The following is a 9,222-nucleotide window of genomic DNA, read 5'->3' as shown; positions in this document are numbered from 1 at the left end:
AAAAAAAAAAAATCCAGACAGTGTGAATTATAAGGACAAAGTCTACAGAGCAGAGGGCTGATTCTAAAATGAAGCTCAACTTCCTAAATGGTAATTTAATAAAAAAAGAAATTAAAAAAATTCAGAGCTGGAAGTAAATGAGGACATAAAGAGAAAACACTAAAATATACCAAAAAAGGTCATGTAAAAAAAAAAAAATTAAAAGTATTATCAACATTTGAGAGAATTGAATATATGAATACAATGGGATCCAGGTAAAATTCCAAAGATGAAATAGAATTTCAGGTCTCTTGGAAACCACATACAGCAGCTAAGGGAAGATTTTTCTGTTTGTTTCATAGAGTTTCCATATCTTAGGGAAAATGTAACTTTCTGTTTCTTGATGATGTGATGTGTGATTTCTGAGAGTATGATACTATCGATTGCATAAATGCTTGATTATGCTAGCTTTATTAGCTGTGATTCTTTGAATTCGAAACACCAAACACAGACATTAAAATAAAATCATAAACATAGATTCAAGATCAAAACTCTATCATTTCTAAAATTATATGCCTCTTGTTTTCTTCCTTCTCAATGCAATCTTCTATTATTTAATAGAATAGATCTAGTTTCCATATCTGATAATTATTTTGAGAACTATTAATTATATTTCTAGTAACTAGTATATTTAAAATTTAAAATATTAATGTAGAAAAAATAGAAATGATGAGTAGAAATTGAATACAACTGTGGGAAAATAAGAATGACTTAAAAATTACCAAAAGTATCATTGCAATTAACGTATTTTTTTTTAAACATAAAAATGAACTGATCATATGAGCAGGATATTATCTTAAAACACTGTTCCACTTTCAGTTTTGGTAGATGATGGAAAAATCTGAAGATTATGTTTTCGTGAGAATAATGTTTCAGTTCATTTGAAAGTACTTCCATTTTTTTTTAATGGAGAAACCAGATTGTTATGAAAGAAGAAAGAAGACTAGCACACTCATTCAAAGAGATGATACATTTCCAGCCACAGTTGTTCACTGATACTTTACTATTTTGTTGAGACATTTGTCCCCTCTTCTACCCCATTCCCATTCTCAGAATGCCATTCCATTCCTCAGTCAGCAAGAGCCCTGCAATATACTTAAATTTAAACCCAAATGGTTTTTATTGTTTGTTTGTGTGTCAAAAGCAAAAATGTTTTCCTAAGTTATCTAGCAATTCAATTGTTTTTCTTTAAATTTCTTGATACTATCAAACTTTGAATGCATACAAATCTATGCTTATACTATAGAATTAAAAAAAATAATCCATCTAATGTCATGTAATGGCTGAAATTTTAACCAAGGGCTGTAAAATTTTTAAAAATAAAACTCTGCCTGCCAGACAGTTTCACATTTGGAAACTCGGCTTTGCTTCACATACCCTGGCACGTAAAATAGTTTCCACATTCTCAGAAACCTAATGGTAATTCCACATTGCTGTTTCCCTCTGGGGGTTCACAGCATTTGTATCAGATTGCAACCTCTCTAGAAGCTCATGTTCATTTAAAAATCTTTCCCCACCTTGGGCTTTGTTTGTATTTCTCATTCCATATTATTTTTCATGAGTTCAGTAGTTTTCAGGGAAAATAATTTCTTATACTAGTACTTAATTTTAACAATCAATGATATGAAATTCTGCAGGTGAAGTTGGTGGCTGAGGATTACAAAGACTCTCAAAATGAAGGAACTAATGTAGAACATTCGATCTTAGTTGAGAAACTCTCCATCCCACAACATCATAATCTAATATTAGTCTTGTTTTTATAAGAATATTTCTATGTATGAAAATACATAAATGAGAGGAAAAGAATTCTGACACTCAAATTATTTATAGATTAAACACTGAATTATTTTTCTTATATGTATATTGCATTAGGCTGTTCTTCTGTTGCTATAAAGAAATATCTGAGACCAGGTAATTTATAAGAAAAGTGGTTTAATTGGTTCACAGTTCTGCAGGCTGTACAGGAAGCACAGTGCCAACATCTGCTTTTGGGGAGGCGTCAGGGAGATTTTACTCATGGCAGAAGGCAAAGCAGGAGCAGACACCTCACACAGCAAAAACATGAGCGAGAGAGAGAGTGTGGGGAGGAGATGTCACACACTTTTAAATGACCAGATCTCATGTAAATTCAGAGTGGGGGCTCGCTTATCACAAAGGGGATGGCTCAAGCCATTTATGAGGGATTCATCCCATAATCTAAATACTTCTCACCAGGTCCTACCTCTAACAATGGGGATTTCATTTTAACATGAGATTGGGATGGGGACAAAAATCCAAACTATGCAATTCCACTCCTGGTCCCACCAGATCTCATGTTCTTGCCACACTGAAAAATACAATCATGCCTTCCCAATAATCCTCCAAAATCTTTACTTATTCCAACATAAATTCAAAAGTCTAAAGTTCAAAGTCTCATCAGAGACAAGGCAAGTCCCTCACATCTATGAACATGTAAAATAAAATAGCATAAAATAAACAAAAAAACAAGTTAGTTACTTCTAATATACAATGGGGATATATGCATTGGGTAAACATTCCCATTCCAAAAGGGAGATATCATCCAAAAGAAAGGAACTACAGACCCCATACAAGTTTGAAACCCAGTAGGGAAATCATTAAATCTTAAAGTTCCAAAGCAATCTCTTTTAACTACATGTTCCACATCCAGGACACACTGGTATGAGGGGTAGAGTCCTAGTGCCTTGGGCAGCTCTGCCCCTGTGTCTTTGCAAGGTAAAGCTCCCATGTCTGCTCTGAGATTGTTGAATGCCTGCAGCTTTTCCAGGCACAGGGTGCAAGCTGCTAATGGATCTACCATTCTTGGGTCTGTAGGGATGGTGGCCTGCTTCCCACAGATCCACTAGGCAGTTCCTCACTGGGAATTCTGTGCGGGGCCGCCAACCCCATACTTTCCCTCCAAACCTAGAAGAGGTTCTCTATGAGGGCCACCCCTGGGACAGGCTTCTGCCTGCGTACCCAGACTTTCTCATAGATTCTCTGAAATCTAGATGGAGGTTGCCAAGTCTTCATTCTTGCATTCTATTTGCCTGTAGGCTTAACACAATTTGGAAGCTGCCAAAGCTTATGGCTTGTGCTCTTTGGAGTGGCAGCCTGTGTTGCACGTGGGGGCCCTTTGAGCCATGGCTGGAGCTGGAATGGTGGGGTTGCAGGGAGCAGTGCCTCAAGACAGCACAGAGCAGTGAAGCCGTGGGCCTGGCTTATAAAACCATTCTGTCCTCCTAGGCCTCAGAGCCTGTGATAGGAAGGATTGCCTCTTAGGTCTCTAAAATGCCTCTGAGGTTTTTTTTCCCAGTGTCTTGGATGTTAGCACTTGATTCCCTTAGACATTTAAGTGGTTCATGGTTCTATAGGCTGTATAGGAAGCATAGTGCTGGCATCTGCTTCTGGGGAAGCCTCAGGAAGATTTTACTCACAACAGAAGGCAAAGCAGGGGCAGACACTTCACATGACAAAAACAGGAGCAAGCGAGAGTTGGGTCTGTTTGGCTCAAGTTGGGTATCACCAGAGGCATGGCTCAAGCCATTCATGAAGGATCTGCCCGCATGATCCATATACCTCCCACCAGGCCTCACCTCCAACATTGGGGATTACATTTCAACATGAGATATGGATGGAGACAAACATCCCAACTATATCAGATTTTAAGATTTAAAAAGAATGGCCATGTGCAATGGCTCACACCTGTAATCCCAGTGTTTCAGGGGGCTGAGGCAGGAGGATCACTTGAGCCCAGGAGTTTGAGACCAGTCTGGGCAACATAGCGAGATCTTGTCTCTGCCAAAAACGAAAACACTGCTTTAGCCTGGTGGTGAGTGTATGTGCTCCTGTCTACATGGAAGGCTAAGGTGGAAGGATTGCTTTGGCCCAGGAGTTCAAGGTTTCTATGACCTGTGATCATCCCATTGCATTCCAGTCTGGGTGACAGAGTGGGACCCTGTCTCTGAAAATCATAATAACAATAATTGTTATGATTTAAATTTGGCTGAAATATGTGAGGATGAGTAATTTGGCCTAAATTATCTGCCTATATTGCTAAGTCATTGGAAAACTGCAGTACAAAACTTCTGATTTTCTGTATAATCTAATCATAGCCAGTAATTGTATCTAATCAAATTTTATGTATAGCAACCACAACTAGGTTAAGTGGAAATATATTTTTAATACATGCTTTTTGATGATAATGGTTAAGTGGTGAAAAAGTAACTGAATTAAATTTATTTATATTTTAACAAATACAGCTTTGTCTAGGTAAAATCGATGAGCATAATTACAGTATTTCTCAATAAAGTCTTTTAGATTTGAAAATATATTTTCACGTAGGATAAATACATTGAATCCTTTTATTTTCTTCTGGAAATTTACTGTATGTAAAACAGAAGGGAGGAAGGGAATTAAAGGAAAATGTCCATTCTGCTGATGGCCTTTAAGTATCAAAGTAAACAGAAAATAACCTATTCCAACTACTGTTCCCATTGCTAAAATAGTCCTTTATAAATTTAAGAAAAAATATTAGTAGCAAAAATACGATGCAAATGATCATAGAAATTGGACAAAACTTTTTTTTCCTCTAAGCTTAACTCTTGCAGACAATTTATATGACAGTAGACTGCATTGGCTTATCTATGCAGTCTTTTATTTATTTGTTTATATATACCTTGTCACTCTACTCCTCTATCAGGAAAAGTTGTTGCCAATGTGTACAATATTTTTATAGCCTGTCTGAAAGTATCAAAATCAGCACTAATAAACCCAGTATACAATTTTTCAGTTTAGTTAAGTAGTATTGCCTGAACCACTGCAATATGAATCAAAACAAGGTGCATTTTCACTTATTTTTTTCAGGTACGCTGCTGACAAGATTTGTGGGTAATGACTGAAAAGAAAATGTTATTTTCCTCTCATGTTTTGTTGTTGCTAAGGTTGTTGATGTTTTACATGTGGTTATGGGTTTCAATAAACTTCTCCCTGAACCACAAAGGTGAATTTTAAAATGGTATGTACATTAACATGAGACATGCATAGTATAAACAGTTTAATTTCTCATATTAAGAGGTAAAATGTATCAAGGATGGCTAGCCAAAAATGCAGTCACAGAAATCAGTCCAAAGTTTTCAAATGGAGAGTATCAGTTTAACCAGGGATACCTGGGGATTGAATTTAGAGTGTTCCCATTTTCTATCTGCTACTTGGATATTTCCCTTGCTGAGAAACATCAGCTGATCAGAAAAATAAGCTGGGTCTTCTTCTTCTTCTTTTTTTTTTTTTTTTTTCAGATAGGATTTCACTCCTATCACCCAGGCTGGAGTGCAGTGGCACTATCTCAGCTCACTACAACCTCTGCCTCCCAGACTCAAGGGATTCTCCCACCCCAGCCTCTAGAGTAGCTAGGAATACAGTCACATACTACCACTACTGGCTAATTTTTGTATTTTTAGTGAGATGGGGTTTTACCATGTTGGCCAGGCTGGTCTCAAACTCCTGACTTCAAGTGATCCTCCTGCTTTGGCCTCCCAAAGGGCTGGGATTATAGGCATGAGCCACTTCACTCAGCCCAAGATGGGTTATTTTGTATATGTAGTAAAGTCTGTCTGCCCAGTTTAAAGAAAGACTAAAGAGTATGCTTTTTGATGAATAATAAGTTCTCTGAATACCTGAACATAATGAAAGCCAAACTCTTGTTTCCTCAGTAGGAAAAAAATAGAGAAAGAGACTTTCTTTGCCAAATGTAGTAGTCATGACAGGCTGTTATACATACTAAAGCTTTCTGAAACCCCACTGTCTGTATTATGGTAAAAGTATAAACTTTTATGCCTCAGGTGTATACCATTAACGCTATCAGAATCAGAAAACATGTATTAGAATAGCACATTCACATCTGATTGACGAAGCAAATGTTCCTTAGTACACAGATTGCTCCAACCACTCCATTGTATACAATTTCTGTGTGATTTAGAGATCATTCTACTTTTGGCTTGCTGTTTTTATGAGATTTGATTTTATGATATTTGATACCTACATAGAAGTGGTCACTGCCATATTCCACAACTGACTCAAAGGAGAACTCTTTATAAAGATTTACGTATATTATAAACCACCCACCCTCATACTGAAAAATCTTTAAAAAATAATCTTCTTTCTATAACCCACCATGTACCCTATGATAGCACCTGTGGATTTTCTATAAGGAGATTAGAGAATCAAATCTAAAAATGCAATATTCCTTGACAATTTTTAAATGATCATATTGATGGGAATCTATTCATGTAATGATTCATCTTTGGTCTTAATTCTGCAGAATAAAGAGAAAAGCGTATAGAGAGAGGTCTCCATATTATATCTTTACTATAAAATAAAGAAGCAAATAAATTGGTTGTCCAATTTTTAGTGAAGTCTTTCTATGTTATTATTAACGATGGTCTCCCATATAGAATAGGGTTTATAGATACGTTAATATATTGTAAAAGAACGATATAATTCTTCCACAGAATCAGACTAAAGACATAGAACGGCCTTTTTTTCTACAGATCAGAATGATGGATAGAATATTTCTGAAAGAACCATGATTGTCTTGAGCTCAACCTGACACCTACTGAACACTGTCAAATATGACTTGGTATGTTCCATATGAACGTATAATATGAACTACATGATTGTATACCCTGCATCATATGCCTTTATATCTTTATCTACAAATTCTAGGGATTTTTGTTTTTTTTTTTTTTTTTTTTTTTTTTTGAGACAGAGTCTCGCTCTGTCACCCAGGCTGGAGTGCAGTGGCGCGATCTTGGCTCACTGCAAGCTCCGGCTCCCGGGTTCACGTCATTCTCCTGCCTCAGCCTCCCGAGTAGCTGGAACTACAGGCGCCTGCCACCGTACCAAGCTAATTTTTTGTATTTTTAGTAGAGACAGCGTTTCACCGTGGTCTCACTGTGGTCTCAATCTCCTGACCTTGTGATCCACTCACCTTGGCCTCCCAAAGTGCTGGGATTACAGGCGTGAGTCACCGTGCCCGGCCATTATAGGGTATTTTCTTACGTTTTCATTTGTATGTTGAGTACACTTATCTAAGAGATACTACTATTTGACTTCTGAAACACCTCAGGATTTGAACATCATTTAAATTCTGAAAAAAGAAAACAAGAAAAATTCCCTTTCTTTCCGTCCTTCATTTAAAAGGACATTTACCATTTAAAAGAGCAAATTAGATCCCCGTGATCACCCTTGTGGGTGACAGATGACGGGCCAGGCTCCCTGTCGGGGGTGGGGTGCGGATAGCTTGGGTTGCACAGGCTGGGGTCGGGGATGACAGGAGGAAGTGGTTCTTGGCCACTCAGCCTGTTCCCAGGACCTGTTGCACCAGTAGAGGTACAATATGCATGGTGGGCTCATGGCCTTTCTTTACCCCAGTGGATTCTATAGAACACACTGCCAGTCTCTCGTCGTCCATTTACCCGGCTTCTTTTGATATCCATTTGAAAGAACTAGAGAAGAGTGCTTTTGAGGCCAGGCTTTTGAGCTGATTCTCAGCCCTCAGTCAAAAGAATCAATTCTATAATTCCCTTCCTCCTCTCCACAGACGAAGGACCATTTCCCTAGAGGAAACTCAGAAGATACGAGAAGCTGCAGAAGAAAGACACAAGTGCTACGAAGCTGAGGTCTTGAAGCAGCTTGCAAAGGATGGAGAAATAAGTGGTTTAGAAAGCAATAGAAGAGAATAATAACTTCAGTAAAATCGCAAAAAGAACCTGACCCACAAAATGGAAGCTAATGAAGAGAACAGAGAGGCACAAATAGCTGTCAAATTGGAGTGTTTTTTGGAGAAGGATAAGCACATTGAACAAGTGTAGAAGAACAAAGAATCCAGAGGTCCTGCTGATGAGACTGAAGCTGACTAATTTGTTCTGAGAACTGACTTTCATCCTCTATTTCCTAAATATCCAAAAACTACTGGCCAGTGTCATTTATTCTGTCCTTTCTGACAATCCTCTGGATACATAAACCCATACTGTAAGATGTTGTTTTAGGGGATAAAGAGGTGAAAGTGAAAGTGTGGTTCTTTCTAATGTAGATATTTTTCTCATTGCATCTTTTTTATTTCAGTACACTTGGTGCACTGGGCTAATGGCAAGTACTGTATTTGCTCTGTGAAAACATTGTGAAGAGTATGTAGTGGTTTCTTTCAAACTTTTAAATGTTGAATATATGTTCACTTTTCAATCCCAATTGTGTCCCAATCTTACCAGATGCTTAAATAGTTAAGTACCTTACAAGATATTTAAATGGTTAATAAAACTGCACAGTACTATTGGTGGCAGTGACTTCAAAAAAATAAAGAGAGAGGCCTGGTATGGTGGCTCACACCTGTAATCCCAGGACTTTGGAAAGCTGAGGTGGGAGGATCACTTGAGGTCAAGTTCGAGACCAGCCTAGACAACATGATGAAATCCTGTCCCTTCTAAAAACACAAACATTAGCTGGGTATCCTGGCAGATGCCTGTAGTCCCAGCTACTCAGTAGGCTAAGGCAGGAAAATTGCTTGAACCTTAGAGATGGAGGTTACAATGAAACAAGATCATACCACTGTACTCCAGCCTAGGTGATACAGCAATATTTCATCTCAAAAAATAAAATAAAATAAAATAAAAAATAAAAAAAAAAGAAGCATTACATGAATGTTTTTAAACTAGACTTGTGATTCTCTTGGTCCTCTGAATTTTACAGACAAATGTAATCCTCATAATAGATGACAGAAGAATCTTCCTTGAGGCTTTGACCAGCCTATAGATCCATAAGTTGAACCCATGCCCAGAGAATTTCCTATCTTCTTTTAAGCACCCTAAATATATAAATTAATGAAAAAGTAGGGATTGTTAGTTTGAGAGAAGCCCTAATAAGAGAGATGGAGACCAAAATACACAACAGAAAAATGTAAAAAGGAAATTGGAGAAAAGAGACACCTTAGTAATTAAAAATTCAAGTAATTTATTATTAATGTACTAATAATTGTATGTATGTGTTCAGAAATTTTTAGAAAATATGCATTTGAAATATTAGAAGGTAAAATCTAGAAACTGTCTTGAAATGTTAGAAAACAGAATTGATGAGAAATAGTGAGACGGGTAAAGAAAATTAGAGGATCAATATGACATCACCTAAAAATAT

The 9,222-nt window shown here is 37.2% G+C and overlaps 1 pseudogene; it reads right to left on the bottom strand.

Moving 5' to 3' along the window:
• Positions 1–7,507, bottom strand: part of LOC105513717 — an 18,480-nt pseudogene extending 10,973 nt beyond the window's left edge.
• Between the last annotated feature and the right edge of the window lie 1,715 nt (positions 7,508–9,222).

Source organism: Colobus angolensis, unplaced genomic scaffold (genome assembly GCF_000951035.1).
Source record: "Colobus angolensis palliatus isolate OR3802 unplaced genomic scaffold, Cang.pa_1.0 Scaffold235, whole genome shotgun sequence".
In the NCBI taxonomy this organism is placed as follows: domain Eukaryota; kingdom Metazoa; phylum Chordata; class Mammalia; order Primates; family Cercopithecidae; genus Colobus; species Colobus angolensis.
Note: the sequence above shows the minus strand (reverse complement) of the source record. Positions and strands in the feature narration are given on the sequence as shown.